The following is an 18,436-nucleotide window of genomic DNA, read 5'->3' as shown; positions in this document are numbered from 1 at the left end:
TCTTTATATTTTTATTTTGTGTTATCTGACAAATAAAAATGACAAGTAAAAATATTTATGAGGAATAAATCCTTATGGTTATTGATTCTTATTTAATTAGAAGGAAATCATTTTAATTAAAACTATTTAAATGCATTGTACTCTACAGTAAGGTTTTCATCTATCTAGCTCATTTATAACAAATGTTCCAAAGAGCTGTATACTGTTTGTATCTTAAAAGATATATATCTATACACAGGGAGAAAGAAAAGGAATACAATTAAGATAAGATATAAAAATTGTAAAAAAAGATATAAAAATTATAGTTGCCTATATGATTAAACTTCCTATTAATTATGGCACAAAAAGGTTAGTATTAGGTTGTATAGTTAATAAAACCTTCACAGCAAAAACTTAAGTAGTTTTTCTTAGTCTTCATAGCTCAGTGCTAATGATGATAACTTTGTGCCAGATGAAATATAGTTGTTTTTACATTTGAAATATGTATTTTAAAATATTTTAATCTTAATGCACTATTAAAATAAGTTACTTTCCACATAGGATCCAGGAATTAGGAGTGTACTTGGTGAAATATATCCTAGCATATCTAGAGCAAGATTTCCCTAGAGAACCAAATAAATTTTCTGAAAAGATGTCACACTCCCATTGTTGTCTCCACGTTCTTGATTTTGTCTATTGTCTAAAAATCCTTATAGAGAAAGTCATCAACGTGCCTGAGTATATACTCCAGTAATTCCTCTTCCCATCTTCACCTCCTCCCACGTTGATAAAGCAGACACGCAGGGAGATGTTGTGCCTCCCGTATCTCTGTCCCTGGTTCTGGTTCTGGTGGAAGGGAAAGTAGTCCTTAATGTATGTAAATAGAAGCTAAACTCCCTTTATTTGCAGATCATGTGAAAATGGCTTTTGAATGAAGGCCAAAATGAGATAGAGATGACTTTCTGACAGAACTTCTTCATTTGCACTGTTTGAAAAACATTGCTTTGCAAAAAATTCAGAAGTGACACCAATAAATGAGGCTCCAGAAGCCACCTGAAACTCCTCTTTCTCAAGAACACTGACTGCCTTTTGATCATTTAGAAGTACATCTTCAGTTATATGATACAAATTATCTGATTATACTGGTTTTTCTAACAGTATAAAATAAATTTCTCAGTCAATAGACTGAATCTAAAATATTGTAGAAGTTAATTTTGAATACTAGTGATCTGCTTGAGCAGTAGGTCATCCTCTCTTTATAACAGTGTTAGGTCAATGTACTAAATGGTTAGAACTGCTAATGTTAAAAAAAAAAAACACTAACCAGAACTAAAAAATTATAATACAGTAAGAATGAAGATACACAGGTTTTTAATTTTTTTTTAGGTTTTTAATTTTTTAAAAAAGATTTTATTCATGTATTTGAAAGACAGAGAGAGAGAACAAGCAGGGGGAGGGTAGAGGGAGAAAAAGACTCCCTGCAGAGTGCAGAGCCCAATGTGGGGCTCAACCCCAGGACCCCGAGATCATGACCTGCACCAAAATCACGTCTGATTTTAACTGATTGAGCCACTCAGGCACCCCTGAAGATAAACAGTTTATAATGTTAGTCTTTCACATTTTTTTTTATCTTGGAAAGAACACTTCAGGATTCTCCATTGGGGTGCTTGCGTGGCTCAGTGGCTGAGGGTCTGCCTTTGGCTCAAGTCGTGATCCCGAAGTCCTGGGATCAAGTTTAGCATCGGGGTCCCCGCAGGGAGCCTGGTTCTCCCTCTGCCTGTGTCTTGCCTCTCTGTGTGTGTCTCTCATGAATAAATAAATAAAATCTAAAAAAAAAAATCCTCCATTAAAATCTCATTATTAATTACAAAAGGATTGTAGGTGGATAACATAGCAAAAGGATCGTATCCTTCACAGACTTGTAGAACAAATGAAAACCGTGGTTTCCATTTCTGTATTCTTCCCTACATAAACATGCAGAAAAATCCACATTTGTTTTACTTAGTTAAAAAAAAAGTCACAAGAAAAAAAAATTCTGTGAAAGTCTGTAATAAGTATTGATTAAACATATAGGAATAATTGATGTTATTCCCATTTCTTGTAGGTACAACTATCTTAGTGCCGAAGACATTATCTACAAAGTGACCTGCAGTATTGTAGTATGTATCAAAAATTTCTTGGAGAAATCGAGAAACAACTACTGCAAACCTTATATACTGAAGTGGTATTTGGTTTTGGAGTTTTAACATTTCAGGACACGAATGTGAGGAGCAGGAGAAAGAGAGACAGATGGACAGAGAGAGGGAGAGAAACAGAGAGAGAGACAGAGAGGGGGTGGGAGCATGGGGAGAGAAAGAGGGAGAGAGAGAGAGAGATGAGAGGTCCAGGAGGTTAATTTCATTTTTCAATCTTAAGGAATTAATGCCATCATTTCTCTCAACCGTGTCTATTTTGACCACTGTTAAACATGGAAGTGACTCATATGCTCTGTTTGCCCCCACAGTCTTATCACCCTCTATGCTGTGCCTTCTTTCTTTTAAAAATCTCATATTTTCCTGGTTTTCTAACTCTTTTATTCTATCCTAAAATTGCCCAATTCTTCCTAAGCTCCACTCAACTTCTATCCCACTTTGTCTCAGGGTGCTTTGAAACATTCAATAAGCCCCTAAAAACTCTTGGTTGTTTTTTTTGTGTTTGTTTGTTTTTTGTCTTTTTTTTTTTTTTTTTTTTACATTTCACAGTTTGGCTATTTCAGATCTCACATAAGAAGCAGTAAGAGAGAGTTTGTTGCTTTCCTCCTAATCCTTTATCCACATTTCTGCTTTCAGTAATATTTCTGAGATGCAAAATTACTTTATCCCGACCAATATTGGGATAAATTCTAAGCTTCTTAGGATGACTTTGGAGACTTTGAAATGACCTTGAAGTCATTCATTCAACCAGTACTTATTAAGCACCTACTGAGCCTAGTTGCTGTTCCTAGTACTTGAGAAACATCAGTGAACAAAACAGGGAAGGGTCCCTGCCCTCAGGAAGATGACATTCTGGTGGTAGGAGAGAGATAATAAATGATAAATATAATATGTAAGTGACTTACCCAACATATTAGAAGAATATAGATGCTATAGGAAAAAAAGTAGATCAGAAATTCTGGGAGTGGCTGAGGCAGGTTGCGTACCCATGGCACGGTCAGGGTCAGCCTTACTAGATTTGAGTGTGTGTCACCGCCACATAAACTCTAACTTCCCACCATACTTGACTCTCTTCCTTTTCACAAATAGTCCTTGTTCTGTCACTTGTTAGTACTTTGGTTTAACACAAAATATCCAATTTTTATGGGAGCCCTTTCTTTGCCCAGCCCATTTCTACTTCTGATTCCACATTCTGCTACAGCATCATTCCCTCCCCCAGTCTATCCCTGATGACCCCTCTACTCCCAGATAAGAGTTGATTGTCCCTCTTCTTTATTCATCTATATCACACACTTTTATATTTGTGATTGTTATTATTATCTTCTAGGTTATGCCGCAGCAACAAAATTCCCTAAATTTTAGTGGTCTATTTCTCATGCATCACATGTTGGTTGCAGCAACTGTAGGAAAAACTGCGGCTCTGATTCATGAATTCCCTCTGTTCCAGGGGTAATCTACTTCTGCGACGTGTCTTTTTCATGGCAGAAAGGAAAAAGGCATAGTCGAACCAGGCAATGCTTCCTAAAACTTTTCAGGGATGGCACATATCACGTATGCTCACATTCTCGAAGTCGATGGGGTGGAAAAGATTCCTAGAGAGAGTCTCTGCAGGTCATGTGACAATGGTTGGGTCCTAGGGTCCTTTTTATAGAAGCAGTAATTGTGAGCTATACAGTCTACCACACTTGTGTATCTCACACAGTGGGCTCTGCGTACCCTGTGTTCAAGTTCCGTGGCTTTTATCACCAATATATTTTCTAGCACACCAACGCAACTTGGCAAAATTTCTTGAGAAATGAAATCAGGAAAAAAAAAAAGAAAAAAAAAAGGACAGGAGAGAACAGTTAGTGTCATTGTACCAGGCACCGCCACACTTTATTACTTCGTGTTATAGACTAGGCAAATTACAAAATAATTTGTGCATAGCAACAGTTCTGAAATGAGAAATACAGCCCGTGTGACTCTACAGCTGCTTCCTGCTTCACCACCCTGCGCTTGTAGACGTCTATAAGCTACAGCTCTTATACAGTGATTTCTTAATATGAACATAAAGAAAAGAGACAGATATGATAGTGCTATGAATGGTGATTCTATTTCTGCACCGTATCTTGCAATTTCACCTATTCTTATCATACCTCCCACCATTTTTCTATTTCAGGCATTTGTTACATCCCATTTAGAGTTCCATAATAACCTCTTAATTATTCTCCTCTCTCTAGGTTCCATTCTACACCCAAATACTGTTCCCAAAGCACATCTTGTATCATGTCATTCTTCTCTTTAAAACTGTTTCACGGTTTCTAATGATCTGTACTACAAACTTGAGTTTGTGCTCTTAATCTACACTGTCTCACTGTTCTTCTGCAAATCCCTCTGCTGAGCTGGTGACATGTTTAATCTTCACTTTTACAAATATAAACTTTGCTTTCTCCGCTCACTCCACCCAGAGTAACCCTCCTTTTGCCTTCATTTATAGAAATGTTTTTCAACTTGAAGGCAAATGCTGCTCATTCAATTAATATCGCTCAGGTCCTCACTGGAAAGAGGTCTTTCCTTCCTGTATCCACGGCGCTTTGTAGCTGTAAGACAACTGGAGTTATTAAGAATGTCGAGAGTGGATGTTGATATGAAAACTATCTTCAGATATTTGAAGGATGGTCAACTGGAAGAAGGATAAGCTTACTCTCTGAAGCTCTAAAGGCAAGAACACAGACACGCAGATACATGATGGCGAATAGGTTGTATCATCTTCAGTATCAGCCTCAAGAAAGAGTAAATTCTTTTTTTTTTTTTTGAAACTAAATGTTACAATTTATTCCGTCTTCATGATTATAGACATTGCAGGGCAGGGTGGGTACACAAGGCAAATAAAACAGACTCTTGTCCCATTTAACCAGATGCAGCGTTTTGGCAGTTTTATGATAATATAGGTAGACCTAATTAATTGACTTGGGCTGAAAGCTGGGAACAGCAAATCTCTGCAATTTAGGATCTTATTCCATTGTTACTCCAAAGATCTTAATTCCTAAACTATACTATGAGCTCTGAAATGGTGTGTGCTGCAACATTCTTCAAGCTTTCACACCTTACTCAGAAATCTGACACCTTTTAAGGCAAGGCACTCTTAAGGCTGTCTTCCTCTTGGCTAACCCAGTCCACCAGCAATCTTAAAAATTGTTGTATAAAAATAAAACCGTACCCCCAAGCATTGATTAAAACCATTGTGCTGGAATCCCTTTTCAGAGCCTTAGCTCCCTGAGAGAAGAGAGATCCTAACCAGTTGCTTCCATGAATAGTAATAACCCTAGTACAATCTACCTAATGCCCTTTGAAGCAAATTCAAAAGGCCAGGCAACCCTGATCATCCTGACAAGATTATCAGTATTTACACACAAAGGATATTTAAAGCTGATCCTAGACCAAGTATTGGAACCATAATCCCAAAAAATCATTCAGTTTTAGCAGGTGAGGTTCCCGCAAGGTGCCACAGCACAAGTGAGAAGTTGTCTCAAAGCAAAGAGTGATGGTTCATCATCTTTTACAAGTGAGAGGAAATCAAGGAGAAAAGAAAATTCCCTCCTAAACTCCTCATCAAATCAATGGCTATTTTCACAGCCTTAATTGATGAAATCCAGTGTCCTCAATTTCCTGATTGGAGGAGTCTATTTTCAAGGTGACTGTCAAGTTCAAGAAGAGCTTTCAGGCTTTTCTTTGCCATGGGCCATGAATTCCAGTCCTTCAATGGGAATCTCCTTCTCCTTTATTGCTTTCTGAATACACTGCGATAGCATTTGAAGAGGTCAATGCAGGGGTCTCCAGAGCCATCCCCCTTAAGGAGCTTCTTGGCAAACCAGCTATTGAAGCACTGGTTGGTTGTGCTTCACGTCAGTGCAGGCCTCCCCTACACTATTCATGCCCTAATTCTTTTCTCAAAGGAAGCCTTGAAGCAAAATCTGGATGCTCCTTGATTGTGGATATTATAGGATTTATGATTCAAGCATCATCGTTTATCTTATATTAGTTTCTGCCCATGCTGTTTTTTCTACCAGACTTGTTTGGTCTTATTTATATTTGTGCCTCTCGTCATATTTTTTGGATTGGCTTTGTTATGCAAAAGGGGGGAAAAAAAGGGGTATGGTTACACGTACCACATGGTATAGCTATAAAAATATTTTTTTTTAAAAAAAGAAAAACTTTCAAGCAAAAAAAGGAGAGTGCCTATCATCCTCCAAATTTTCACAATCCCAATAGAGGTAGGTTTTAGATTGGGCCTAGCTTGGCTGCATGGACTCAGCTAAAGGGGCCTTGGGGATAGAAGTGTTCAAGTGTAAATTCCCTGCTAGAGGAATTGGCCTCAGTAGGAAAAGGAGGAGCCTCTGGATCTCAGACTCCAATATCAACCTATTCTCACTGAACTAATTCCTTGCTAAGTTATCAAAAGGGAGGGACAGATGAACATAGGGGAAGGGAAGGAAAAATAAAATAAGATGAAAACAGAGAGGGAGGTAAGCCATAAGAGACTGACTATAGGGAGCAAACTGAGGATTGTTGGAGGGAGGGGGGAACTGGGTGATGGGCATTAAGGAGGGCATGTAATGTAATGAGCTCTGGGGGTTATATACAACTGATGAATCACTGAATTCTACCTCTGAAACTAATAATAGAGCACATGTTAATTAAATTGAATATAAATAAAAAAAAATTTTTAAAGGGAGGGAATGAATCACCAAGACACTCAGTTCTATTTCTTCTTATGCTCATAATGCCTTTGGCATGAAGACAAGTACTCCCTAACAGTGGTAATAAAAGAGAAAGAAGGTAAATGGATCTCTACCATATTCATATATTTATTTGGCACAAGAAGAGAGTAGAAAATGGAAAGAAATCTTTGAACTTTTGTATCTAGTTAGAAACTAATAATTCATGTGCCCAGTGGAAAGTGTGCCAATTCATCATCCATTGTAAGAAATGCAAACATATGCAAGTGCCTGCGTGGCTTATTCAGTTAAGCATTTGACTTTTGGTTTTGGCTCAAGTCATGATCTCAGGGTTGTAAGACCAATCCCAGCACAGGGCTTAGCACTGGGCATGGAGTCTGCTTAAGATTCTCTCTCCCCCTCTCCCTCTGCTCCTCTCCTTCTCTCTCTCTCTCAAAACCAAACCAAAACCAAACCAAACCAAACCAACCAACCAACCAACCAAACAAACAAACAAACAAACAGAAAACAAAATGCAAACCAATGACTACCTCACCACTGGGAAAAAGGAAATGTGAAAGACTGGGAAGAAGAGCACGACCCACATATTTGGGATGACTGAGGACTGGGCATGTCAGATGCCAAAAACCCGGCAGGAACAGAGGAATAGAAACAGAAAGCTAGGAGAGGGTTGGGGGCAAGAATAGGCTGGTCAGCACTGATCAAGGCTACACCGGGGATGGAGCCTGAAAATATTTTGCCAACTGAAAGAAGTCATACACAAAAGGCCACAGATTGCATGATTCCATACATGTGACATACCCATCATGTGTAAATCCATTGAGGCAAAAAAGCAGACCAGTGGTTGCCAGGGGCTGGGGAGACGGGAGAGTGGGGAGTAACTGCCTAAATGGGTATGGATATGCCAAACACCTTCAATGTGATGAATATGTCTTGGAACAAGATAGAGGGGACAGTTGTACAACATTGTGAATGTACAAATAGCAATAGGTTATACACTTTAAAAAATGGCTAATGGTTAACTTTATGTGACCCTTGTAAGATTTTACCTCAATTACAGAAAAGAACAGACTAGTTGAGACCACTCTGGGAGGAATGGAATTTTAGTTGTTCTTTATTTCTTTTTTTTTTTTTTCCCCTTCACTTGTCCAAGATTACAGCTTCTTATTTCGGCCAAATTTAGGTCATATACCTTCCTTCTCATTGTATGGAGGCAATGTAAGAAAGTATCCTCCCCCGAGGCTTCCCAGTGGGAGGCAGGCCCAGGAATTTCATGGACCACCAAGATTACAGAAGATGAGGAAGATGTAATTTTCCAAAAGTAATAGCGATGCTGTTAGGAAGGGGCCGCGGATATTGGGCATATACAGTATCCCTAAAAACTCTCTATTGGAAGCCAAAAAAAAAAAATCTGTAATCAAGCATGAAACAATCTCTGTAAGCAAAACTAGTAAGATGTCTTGAAGAATTAGAATCCTCAGATATATTTACTACTATTTTTAGAATTCAACCTTTTAAAATGCATGTGGTTGCTTTGTACATAAAACAAGTGCTTTGGAACATACAAATAGTTAAAATAAAACTCTTTTCCCTTTGAGGGCATGTTGTGCAGAATTCGGAGGATAAATAGAACTGGCATACAGGCCCTTTGAAGTCCACTAGAATGCAACACATATTTTGAAAACAGTATGGGAGAAGACACAGCACAACTAGTTCTCCGCTTTTCATTAATCAGAGTTCTTAGGATTCTTTGTGGGATTGTGTTTTTGTTAAAACTTGGGAATTTAGATGAATTTCCTTGAAGTGTTTGAAGAGGAACTCTTGAAACGCAATAATAAATTGACACTTGATTTTTAGAACACAAGGGGCATAAGGAATGTACTTGCAGTTCATGGCTGGGTCTGTTCCTCTATCCAGTACGTACAGTGTGCAGTGTGATACTTGTTCTCTGGGGCAACTGAGAAGAGTTGCGCTGGAGGAAGCATTTAAACATTGTGCAAAATTGAACATGATCAGACCAACATGGTTGTCTGATGTATTAAGGAAAAAGCTTAGTTAGTCAAGATTCCTCTTTGTGATGGTTTTTATCACAATGGGAATTTACCTGAAACACAGATGACCTGAATGGTACATTTTCTACCCTAATAAAATACCAGGCAAATATTCATTCAAACAGGGAAGGAATGAACTTCAATACAATTTCTGCTTTTTCTTTCTTTCTTTCTTTCTTTCTTTCTTTCTTTCTTTCTTTCTTTCTTCTTTTCTTTCTTTCTTTTACTGGCATACAGGTCAGAAAATGTATAGGCTTGGATATAATATAACAAAAGAGAAAGATCACTGGGTACGGATTCCAAAGACTTGGATTTAAATTCTGGGTACCACTCTCTTTGTGAGGCCGGGCAGGCCATTTGAATTCTCTTTAACTTAGTTTCCTGCCTTACAGTGATGTTGTGGAGGGTATCAAACAAATGTCGTCTATGATATATTTTCTTCTTTTATTTGATGGAATCTTTCTCAAGAGACAGCTACATTTTCTCACAATACTGCTCATGGTTTTAATGCTATTTGAGATAAAACAAGGGACTACAGAAGCTGGTTAATGCCCCAAGTTACCAATTCTAAGAATAGTCTTATCTGTAAAAACCTGTCTTCCCATTGGCAAGTCACATATTTGTTTCCGGGGTGGGGGAGTAGGCAAATCAGACTGAGGATGCCTCTTCCTGCCAATCTTCAGCTCTCATATTCTCCTCACCATACACTTTAGTCACAGTGAGTTTATTTGACATTGGGTCTTAATTCTAGCCAAGCCATCCTGTTACCCAGTCCCTGATATGAAAATAAATAAAAACCAGGACAGAGAAGCAGCATGAAATCTGTAGGTCACAGAGTACAATAGTAGGACAGTGGATATGGAATTGGTTGATATTAAATACTAACAGATGGAAGGTGGTGAGCATTCACTTATTCTATGGGATGGTGAGAAATGGGGTGGGAAATAGCAGGTGTGCGTGCAGTGGAGGGAAGGAAAGAACGATGAAGGAGAACAGAGAGACTGGCTGAAGGTGAGGAATGGGAGGACAAACAGTATCTGTATCTAAGCACAATTGGGTGTACTTAGATTCTATTTTAGATTATGTCAAATAACACTTTTCCCCATGTAGCTGTTGGGAACTGACATTTAATTAGTGAATGACAAGCGTGAAATAGCAAGGTGACATGGAACCACTTAAGAATAAAGCGATCATGATTTCTCTTGCAGTTTATACCTGCAAAAGTATTGTACTGTCCTTTATTAAACCTTCACAATATTACTGTGAGAAAGATAAATAACAAGAACTAGCTGTTCACTCTTCCTTGTGGACTAAACAAAAGGAATTTGGTTTAAATTGTAGTCAAGTAAAAACATCTTGGCTAAAAAAGCCCATATCTGTGCTAAAAAGGTATTTCTTAAATGAGCTACCCATTTTAGTCAATAGCTATGGAATTTACTAAGTTTCACTTCTATGACACTTGGAGCCAGGGTAATTACATTGGAAGACATACACATAGAAGGCAAAGTCAGCTTTCTACATGGGATCCTTTATACTCCTGTGCCCTCAAATTTTCTCCCAAAGGGCTGTCACATTTCCTGAAATTTTCACATTACTGGCTCTTTGAGAGGAGTCACTGAGGACCTCTGCAATGGCAAAGAGTATATGGATTGCACCATACATTAATTTTAACCATTTACATTCACTTAGATAATTTTCTCAAAAATAATTCCCAATTATCTGGAAAAACTCCAAGAAGATGGAAAATGGGACATAATTTTCAACAGACTGGGAAGGTGACTCAAGAATCATTTAAGACAATAGTTACTGGCAGCAATTCCCTGGTGGTGGCTTGTGAACATGCAGATCCCTTAGTGAAGGAGGCCAGCCATTGTGACAACACAAGCCCCATCTAAAAATTGATTATTCATTCAACAAATATTTATGGAGCCCATATAATAATGCAACAGGCACTGTTCTTGGTACTGGGGCTAGAGAGTTAATAAAAAGACAAAAATCCCTGTCCTCAAGGACCTTAAATTCTAATGGGAAACACAGACAATAAACAGTGAGAAGTGAAAAGGATGTGTAGCGTGTTAAATGTTGATATGTGCTCAGGAGGAAGCTGGGGAATGAGCCATCAGATATCTGGGCAGAAGATCCTTCAAACAGAAGAAATAGCCAAAGGCACTGGACAAGCTCATGGGGATAAAAGGAAGGAAACATTCCAGAAGGAAAGATAAAACACTGACATTGCTTCCTTAATTGTTTTGTTTAATGTCAGTCTTGCCTCTTCCAATGAGCACACAGACATCAGTCCCTGTGCCGTCTGTCTTCCCACTCACTTGTCACCCAGCCCTTCCATGCTTTACTCAAAGTATCGTTCCCTACTGGCAATCTTCTAGAAATCTCGTTTCTTCTCAGCCCACATCTTCATCTCCCTCTATCACCATTGACTCTTCAGTTCTCTATCTTGGGAGGTTGATTCCTCCATCAACTCTTGTGACTCTACTATTGTTTCTCCAGCATCCTTGGTTTCCAGATCCCTTAATCTTCCAGCAGAATCAGTCTCTACCTGCCAGCTTCGTGATCAGCCCTGTCACCTTCTCCTTAGATGAGGTCTTCATCTATCACCTGGTTTATGGTAGTTTCCTAAATACCGACTCATACTTCCATTCTCTCTACAGCCGGCCCTAGCCCTCCTCCCCATGTACCCACGCTGGGCACTAGATGCATATGCTCGTATGTGTGTGGGGTGGAGGACCAGGTCAGGACCCCAGAACTGCTTCCTGTTGCCACATGGTGCTGCGCTCAGGCCTGGCCCTCCTCTGGCCAAGTAACGTTTCTTTCCGGCACAGTATCCTCCAGGCTGCTCCAGATCTTGGACTCAGTGACTTACAGGGAAGGAAATCTCATTTTCTTCTGGAAGTTTAGAACTCTGTTCTCAGCTTTGTCGGCATTTCCAGCATGCTGGCTGACCTCAGGAATGTCGAGTTAGGGTTAGTGCCAGAATCTGATACCTACCTGGGTACAAACCCCTCAGAGGAAAGTAGGTAAAACTTTTCTAAATATTTGAGAGTTTTAGAAAAAAACCTCTAAAAGTTTTTTCTAAAACTCTCAAATATTTTTCTCTAGATAGTGGGTTTGTTTGCCTGCTTTACCAAGGGAGAATGCCCTTAGGGATTCCATGGTAATTTGTCTTCCCAGGCGAAGTCTAGGTAGGCGGACTTGTTCAAGGATGCAAAGGGCATTCTGTGGCAAAGCTCTCAGTTGAGAAAGTGAGAGAAGCATCCTCTCTTCTCCCACCCAAACATACAAATTTCATCTCTCATAGTGTGCCCAGCCTCACAAGAATAAAAATAAGAATTGTCCTAAGTTCTTAAGGAGTTTACAATCTAGTTGAGAAGCCTAGGGTTAACTTACCATAAGGGGGAGGATATCTGGGATCCCTGGTGGCTCAGCAGTTGAGCACCTGCCTTTGGCCGGGGGCATGGTCCTAGAGTCCCGGGATCGAGTCCCACATTGGGCTTCCTGCATGGGGCCTCCTTCTCCTTCTGCCTGTGTCTCTACCTTTCTCTCTCTCTCTCTCTCTCTCTCTCTGTCTCTCATGAATAAATAAAGAAAATATTTTTTTTTTTTAAAGGGGGAGGATATCTCTCTGGAGTCTTTAGCCAACACTCCCAGGTATTGCAGAGGTTATGGCTGTACAGCAACTAAAAGAAGATGACGTATTAAGTTTCAGAGTTATAAACTATGTGAAAGTCCATTCAAGTGGAAACATTCAAATAAATAGTAAAGATAAGTGAGGCATGGGTGATTTCTTTGGATTTGAAATGCAGATTAGGGTGTTATCTCTATAGTGATGAGAGAAAAGTAGAAGGAATGTCCTGAAGGAAATTAGTTCTAGGTAAAGATTATACTGCATGAAGTTTTGATGTGTAAAAATAGTAATAATAAAAATTAATAATAATAAAAAATAATAAAAATATTTACTCCCCTGAAGTTATTTAAACCTCTCAACAATCTCATGGGGTAGATGGTATCATAATCTTTATTTTACAAATGAAATTCACAGTACAAGCGTTACTCTTCCAACATCATATAGTCGAGATCAAATTGGAACCTAGAAATTTGAACCTCAGAGCTTATGCATTGAAGAAGAGGAACAATTGGTTGCTTCTGCAATTTTGTGTATTGTTGTATATTGTGAATTTGTTTTACGTATGTATCTGTGGATGTGAATATATACATACGTATGTATATACGCATATATACTTGTTCAGTTCTGCTTCGGATCCTTTAACTAATCTTGTCCCTACTCGGGGGAAATTTTAGGATCCTAGGCTCACAGCACAGGGTCTCACGTTGTTGTCTATTCTTGATTCATTCAAGTGTTATACCTAATTTTAGGGACTGAGCTTTTGCCTTGTGATTCACTCCCAGGACCTTTTTATCCAGCTGTATTTCCACTTTGGTCACATGGGTAGCATTCCCCTTCTGAATGCTATTCTGTCTTCTGAATGCTATTCTGCTATGAAATTAAATATTCAAGCTGTGTGAACTTGAATAGTTGAATCTTCCAAGTATTTGAATTCACATATGGCTCAGCTTGATTTACCACTCTACCACCTGAAAGCCGAAGTTCAAGACACTTTTCAGATGGTAATATCTACTGGCCCTGGTAATTGATTGCATCAGGGGTGAGGAAGTACTATCTACATTGCTACTATCATTTTCTCTCTAGCTAGATAGATGGGGTATTGGACATGAGCCTGCTGTACATTTCTGGCCTGAATCATTGAAAGAACGCTGATGCCTCCATATGGGATATGGAAGGAATTAATAATTGAAGATGAGGCCATGAAAATAATTAAGAATGAACCCAGTCTGATGGTTAGCTGGCTGCTGGTGCCATCGACTAAAATAAAAAATCTGGGAGGGAAAAATGTTTGAGGAAAGCATAGTAAGTTATAAACATAACATAGATTTGGACACAGAAAGCTTAATATGCCTTTGAGATTGAAGGTAAATATACAACTTTTGAGTTTAGAAGAGTGTTAGCATTAGAAAGATACAGGATTTATCCAAATATGATTTTACGTGTCTACAGTGGCAGAACCACCAATGGCTTGGGCAGAGAAAAGTGTTAATTTTTAACCATATTTTGAATTCTATCTTAAATAAAAAGAATGATCATTTTTCATGTGAAATGTCTATACTTTCTTACATTTATATAAAGGCCAAATAACATTTTATAAAATATTGATATTTTTTAAAATTGATATTTTATTAACTATTTTATAGTCCATAAAATACAGAGCAGTGTATTTGCTCTGGATAGTCTATAAAATAGAGAGCAATGTATTTGCTTTGTAAATGTAGCTTCAACACAAGAGCCCTGGCTTAACTAGATTTCTGCCCTAAGCCCCCACATATGTAGAATTTTGAAGCCACCATTGTATGTCTAATGTATACATTTCTGGACTCTACCTTCATTAATATATTCAAGACTTTGCTGGATACAAATTCAGTATGTTTTAAAAGGAAAAACTTTAAATGTTTTTTTTTTTGAGATTTTATTTATTTATTCCTGAGAGACACAGTGAGAGAGGCAAAGACATAGGCAGGGGGAGAAGCAGGCTCCCTGTGGGAAGCCTGATGCGAGACTTGATCCCAACCTTGAGGTCATGACCTGAGCCAAAGGTGGACTCTCAACCACTGAGCCACCCAGGTGCCCTGAGGAAGTTCTACTTTTATTTACTGTTGGACTATGTATATGATAACTAATTTTGCCCTAAAATCACAGGGTCAATAGAACAGAAGGGAAGTAAAACATTATGTGTTTCTGAAACTCAATCTTACGTCCACCATTTGCAGTAATGTTAGAATTTATAAAATGTCAATTTAAAAATATCTACAGATGATAATTTTAATACTTTATTTACCAGTTAATCAAATACAATTTATGTATTTAGTCATGACATGCTTACTAAGTAAGGTAGTTTTACTATCTGCTTCATTTCCATTTATATTGCATTATTTTGTATTCAATAAGATGACTTTCAAATAAAAACTAGACCAGGGGTTAAGAGAAAGGAGACTATGAGTGGAGAATGATTATATATTAAATTTTCAGAATCGTATTTTGTAAAATTCTCCTAAAATGCTATGAAATTAAGGAATAATTAGTATGTAACTTCTTTCTTAGAAACTTCAAAATATCTATCGAACATTCAATTAAATCTCAGTGATCACTGAAAGCGTAATTTCAATAATAAGCATTGTGCCAAAATATCCTTTTCTACCTATAATCTTTCAACAAACTTTCCTGTACATATATTTGGTCATAATCTTTCAGCATCTTTCTTCTTATGGAATGCTGACAATGGGACTGTCTACACAGCCGGATAGGTGGGACACTAGTATAAGGATTAGTCCTGATTTTACTATGAAATGTTTGACTTCCATCATTTGGTAAATTATTTTTACACTACTTAGTGGTTATAACTCTTCTAAGATGTATTTGCCCTTATACATCTTTTTTTCAATAATATGTTTGTGTGTTGCTTGCCTGAAGGGAGTTCATCTTTTCATTTTTGGTAACACCTGGTACAATTCTTAGCGTGTAACAGGAGCTTTATTTTAAGTGTGAACTAGTGGAAGAGGTTTTTTTTTTCCCATATTTATTGAGTATGATTCATGATTCTCAAGTTATCTTGTTGCCGTTGCTCTGTATTCTCTGGTGTTACAAAAACGTACCCACTTTAGAAAAGAACCACTGGCTATGCATTTTTAAACTGAGCCACCCCTAAGAATATTTTAACAAATATTCCTTTTTTCCTTTTAGATTCAGCTCAAATGTTATCTCTTCTGGGAAGCATAATTTTTAAGTCAGAATCAATCATTCACCTTTAGCTACTAGGCAAATGTGTAATGGGATCTATATGTTGAATATTATTAATGTGGCTTACCCTTTTTGCCTTTGTGAGTTCTAGTCCATTGAAGAGATCTTTCTGCTTCGATGTAGGTTAAGATTTCTTCCAAAAGGAATGAAAAGAAAAAGACAGAAGTAATAATTAGTATTCAAGAGTAGACGTACATCAAGGCACTAGCCTTGATTTCAGTGATTGAGAATTGGACTTCCCAAATTCCATTATGTCTATTGTTAGCACAGTCTTAGGGACCTAGTCCATAGATTTTTACATACATTTTCTAGATAGGAAGAGGACGCAGAAAAAAAGCCCCTTTCTAATCCTAAAGAAATGTGACAAGAAAAGAGAGAATGGGAGAATATGATGAACAGATATATCCCTTCTATGAGTAAAGATATCACTATGTCGAGCAAGACTTTGCCTGATTGAGACTCTGGGTAGAGGGCCTCTCATACTTTTTCTTGTACCATCCTGCCTGGGGCTCAGCCATAATAGAGTAATTTTGAAGGCATTGCCTGAAATTTTATTTTTCCAATTCACTCTTACCCTTTCCTGTGTATTATAGGCCCCCTGGGTAGCTAAGAATCTGATTGGCAACTTGCCAACACTTGGCAGTGTGATGTATTTCTATGAGTGGACCACCTAGGCTGGTACTGAATGGGATACTCAGCTTAGTGTTTATAGCAGCAATATGAGCAAAAGTGAGGCTGAACCTGCTAGGGGAGCAATCTGCACATTGGAGAAGTCAAAAGAATGATTCACCAGTTTCTTGCTCAGATTTCAGCATGGGGGGACCATAGAGTATCCAGAAACTAGGAAATTAAGGAGTACCACTAGGAGCTGGGGAAGTCAGACAACCCTACCAAAGGAATGCCCCACCCTGCCCCCCCTGCTCTATACACAGACATCATGTTGGAGAAGAACCTGGGAGGTGGTACAGAGAGTAAGAAATCTGAGAGACTAAAACATTTCTCAGACTTGCTGAATATTACCCAAACATGTTATTTCAATTGCCATTTTGGCCTAAGTATTAAAATGGTTTGGACAATTACTGAATGCTTCTCCCAATAAACCACAGATGGGGCCTCTTGAAAACCAGATCAGCTATAGACAAAAATAAAGAAACTGTATATTCTCTAGGAATTAAATTTTGTGACCCATCTTCATATCTTTATTAAAGTAAAAATTTATTCCTCCCATATATTTGTGCACTATTAGTTCTTTTCAATTCTTTTATAGACAATGATATATGTACCTGTCTCTGAATTAGTCTGCTAGAACTGCCCTAAAAGGATACTATAGACTGGGTGGCTTAAATAATAGAAATTTATTTTTGCACAGTTATGGAGGCTGGAAGTCCAAGATCAAGGTGTCAGCAGGGTTGGTGTCTACCGAGACCCCTCTTTTTGGTTTTTAGATGGCTGTTTCTCACTGTATTTTCATAGGATCTTTTCTCTCTGCATGTGCATTCTTAGTGCCCTTTGCTCTTCTTATAAGGACACCAGTATTACTGGATTAGGACCACTCTTGTGACCTCAACTAATCTTAATTGCCTCCTTAAAGACCCTATCTCCAAACACAGTCACATTGAGCATTAGGGCTTCAACATATAAATTTGTAGGGGGCATAATTCAGTCCCTGGTGTCTCTATCACAGTATCAGTTATCCGAAAACAGATACCTTGTCATTGTATCCCTAATCCCTAGCAAGATGACTGACAAATAGTCAGTGCTTAATAAATGATGAGTAGTAGATGCAAAGGAAAGTAATACGTGCACAATGTAGCATAATGTGGTGAATAAAGGCAGACTTTTGAGACTTGTGTTCAAGTTCCAGCTATACCTCTTATCCAGACCCAGTTTCTAAATCTGTAAAATAGGCGTAATAGTACCTCTCTTTTTTAATTATTAGAAGACTAAATGCATGTCTAGTAAATTATACATGTTGCATAAATGTCAATTATGATTGTTGACATTTAACTGCTTCGTTTGATCAACCTGCTTGCACTTGCATATCAGCTAAAGCCAACACCTCCCCTGTCTGACTAGCGGGGTCAGAGCACCCCGGGTTACCATCAAGGGCTGCAGGCATGGCAGGAAAGTGAGCATGTCACAGAGACATCATCCCAGGCACTTGTTCTCTAGGGATTGTTTCTGTCTGCTTGGGGGTGATATTTTGGCCCTCGGGATGGGTAATATTCTTAGTGTTTTCAGGCAAACTTAGGCTGAATTAATTTTAGAACTGACCCACTTACATATTTTTAAACTTTAGACTACGGCAGCTGAACAGCTAAGTTGGACAATTTACAAACTGTATTATGGCTTATATGGGGCAGGCTACTCTCGAAATAGGACCAAGAGGCTCAAGAGTCCAAGTGACTGGTTCTTGACAGATTCAAAATATCAATTGAATCCTTAACCCTTTGTCATCTGATGGAAGTTTGGCAGTTTAGAGGGAGGAGGAAAGAAAACATGGTTGAGGAATCAAAAACAAAAAATGAAAAATCAAATCTAGACTATCATAGAATAGTTAAATAAATGGAAGTTTGGGCAAGTTTCCATTACACTGAACTATAATTATTTGCC

At 38.2% G+C, this 18,436-nt stretch overlaps 1 pseudogene; it reads right to left on the bottom strand.

Annotated features, from left to right (window-relative positions):
- Window positions 1-5,692: 5,692 nt before the first annotated feature.
- On the bottom strand, window positions 5,693-6,085 carry LOC112929864 (TP53-regulated inhibitor of apoptosis 1 pseudogene; annotated as a pseudogene).
- Window positions 6,086-18,436: the final 12,351 nt, after the last annotated feature.

The sequence above is a fragment of the Vulpes vulpes genome, chromosome 7 (genome assembly GCF_048418805.1).
Source record: "Vulpes vulpes isolate BD-2025 chromosome 7, VulVul3, whole genome shotgun sequence".
NCBI lineage: Eukaryota > Metazoa > Chordata > Mammalia > Carnivora > Canidae > Vulpes > Vulpes vulpes.
The sequence above is the reverse complement of the archived record's forward strand: the minus strand, read 5'-3'. Positions and strand labels throughout refer to the sequence as shown.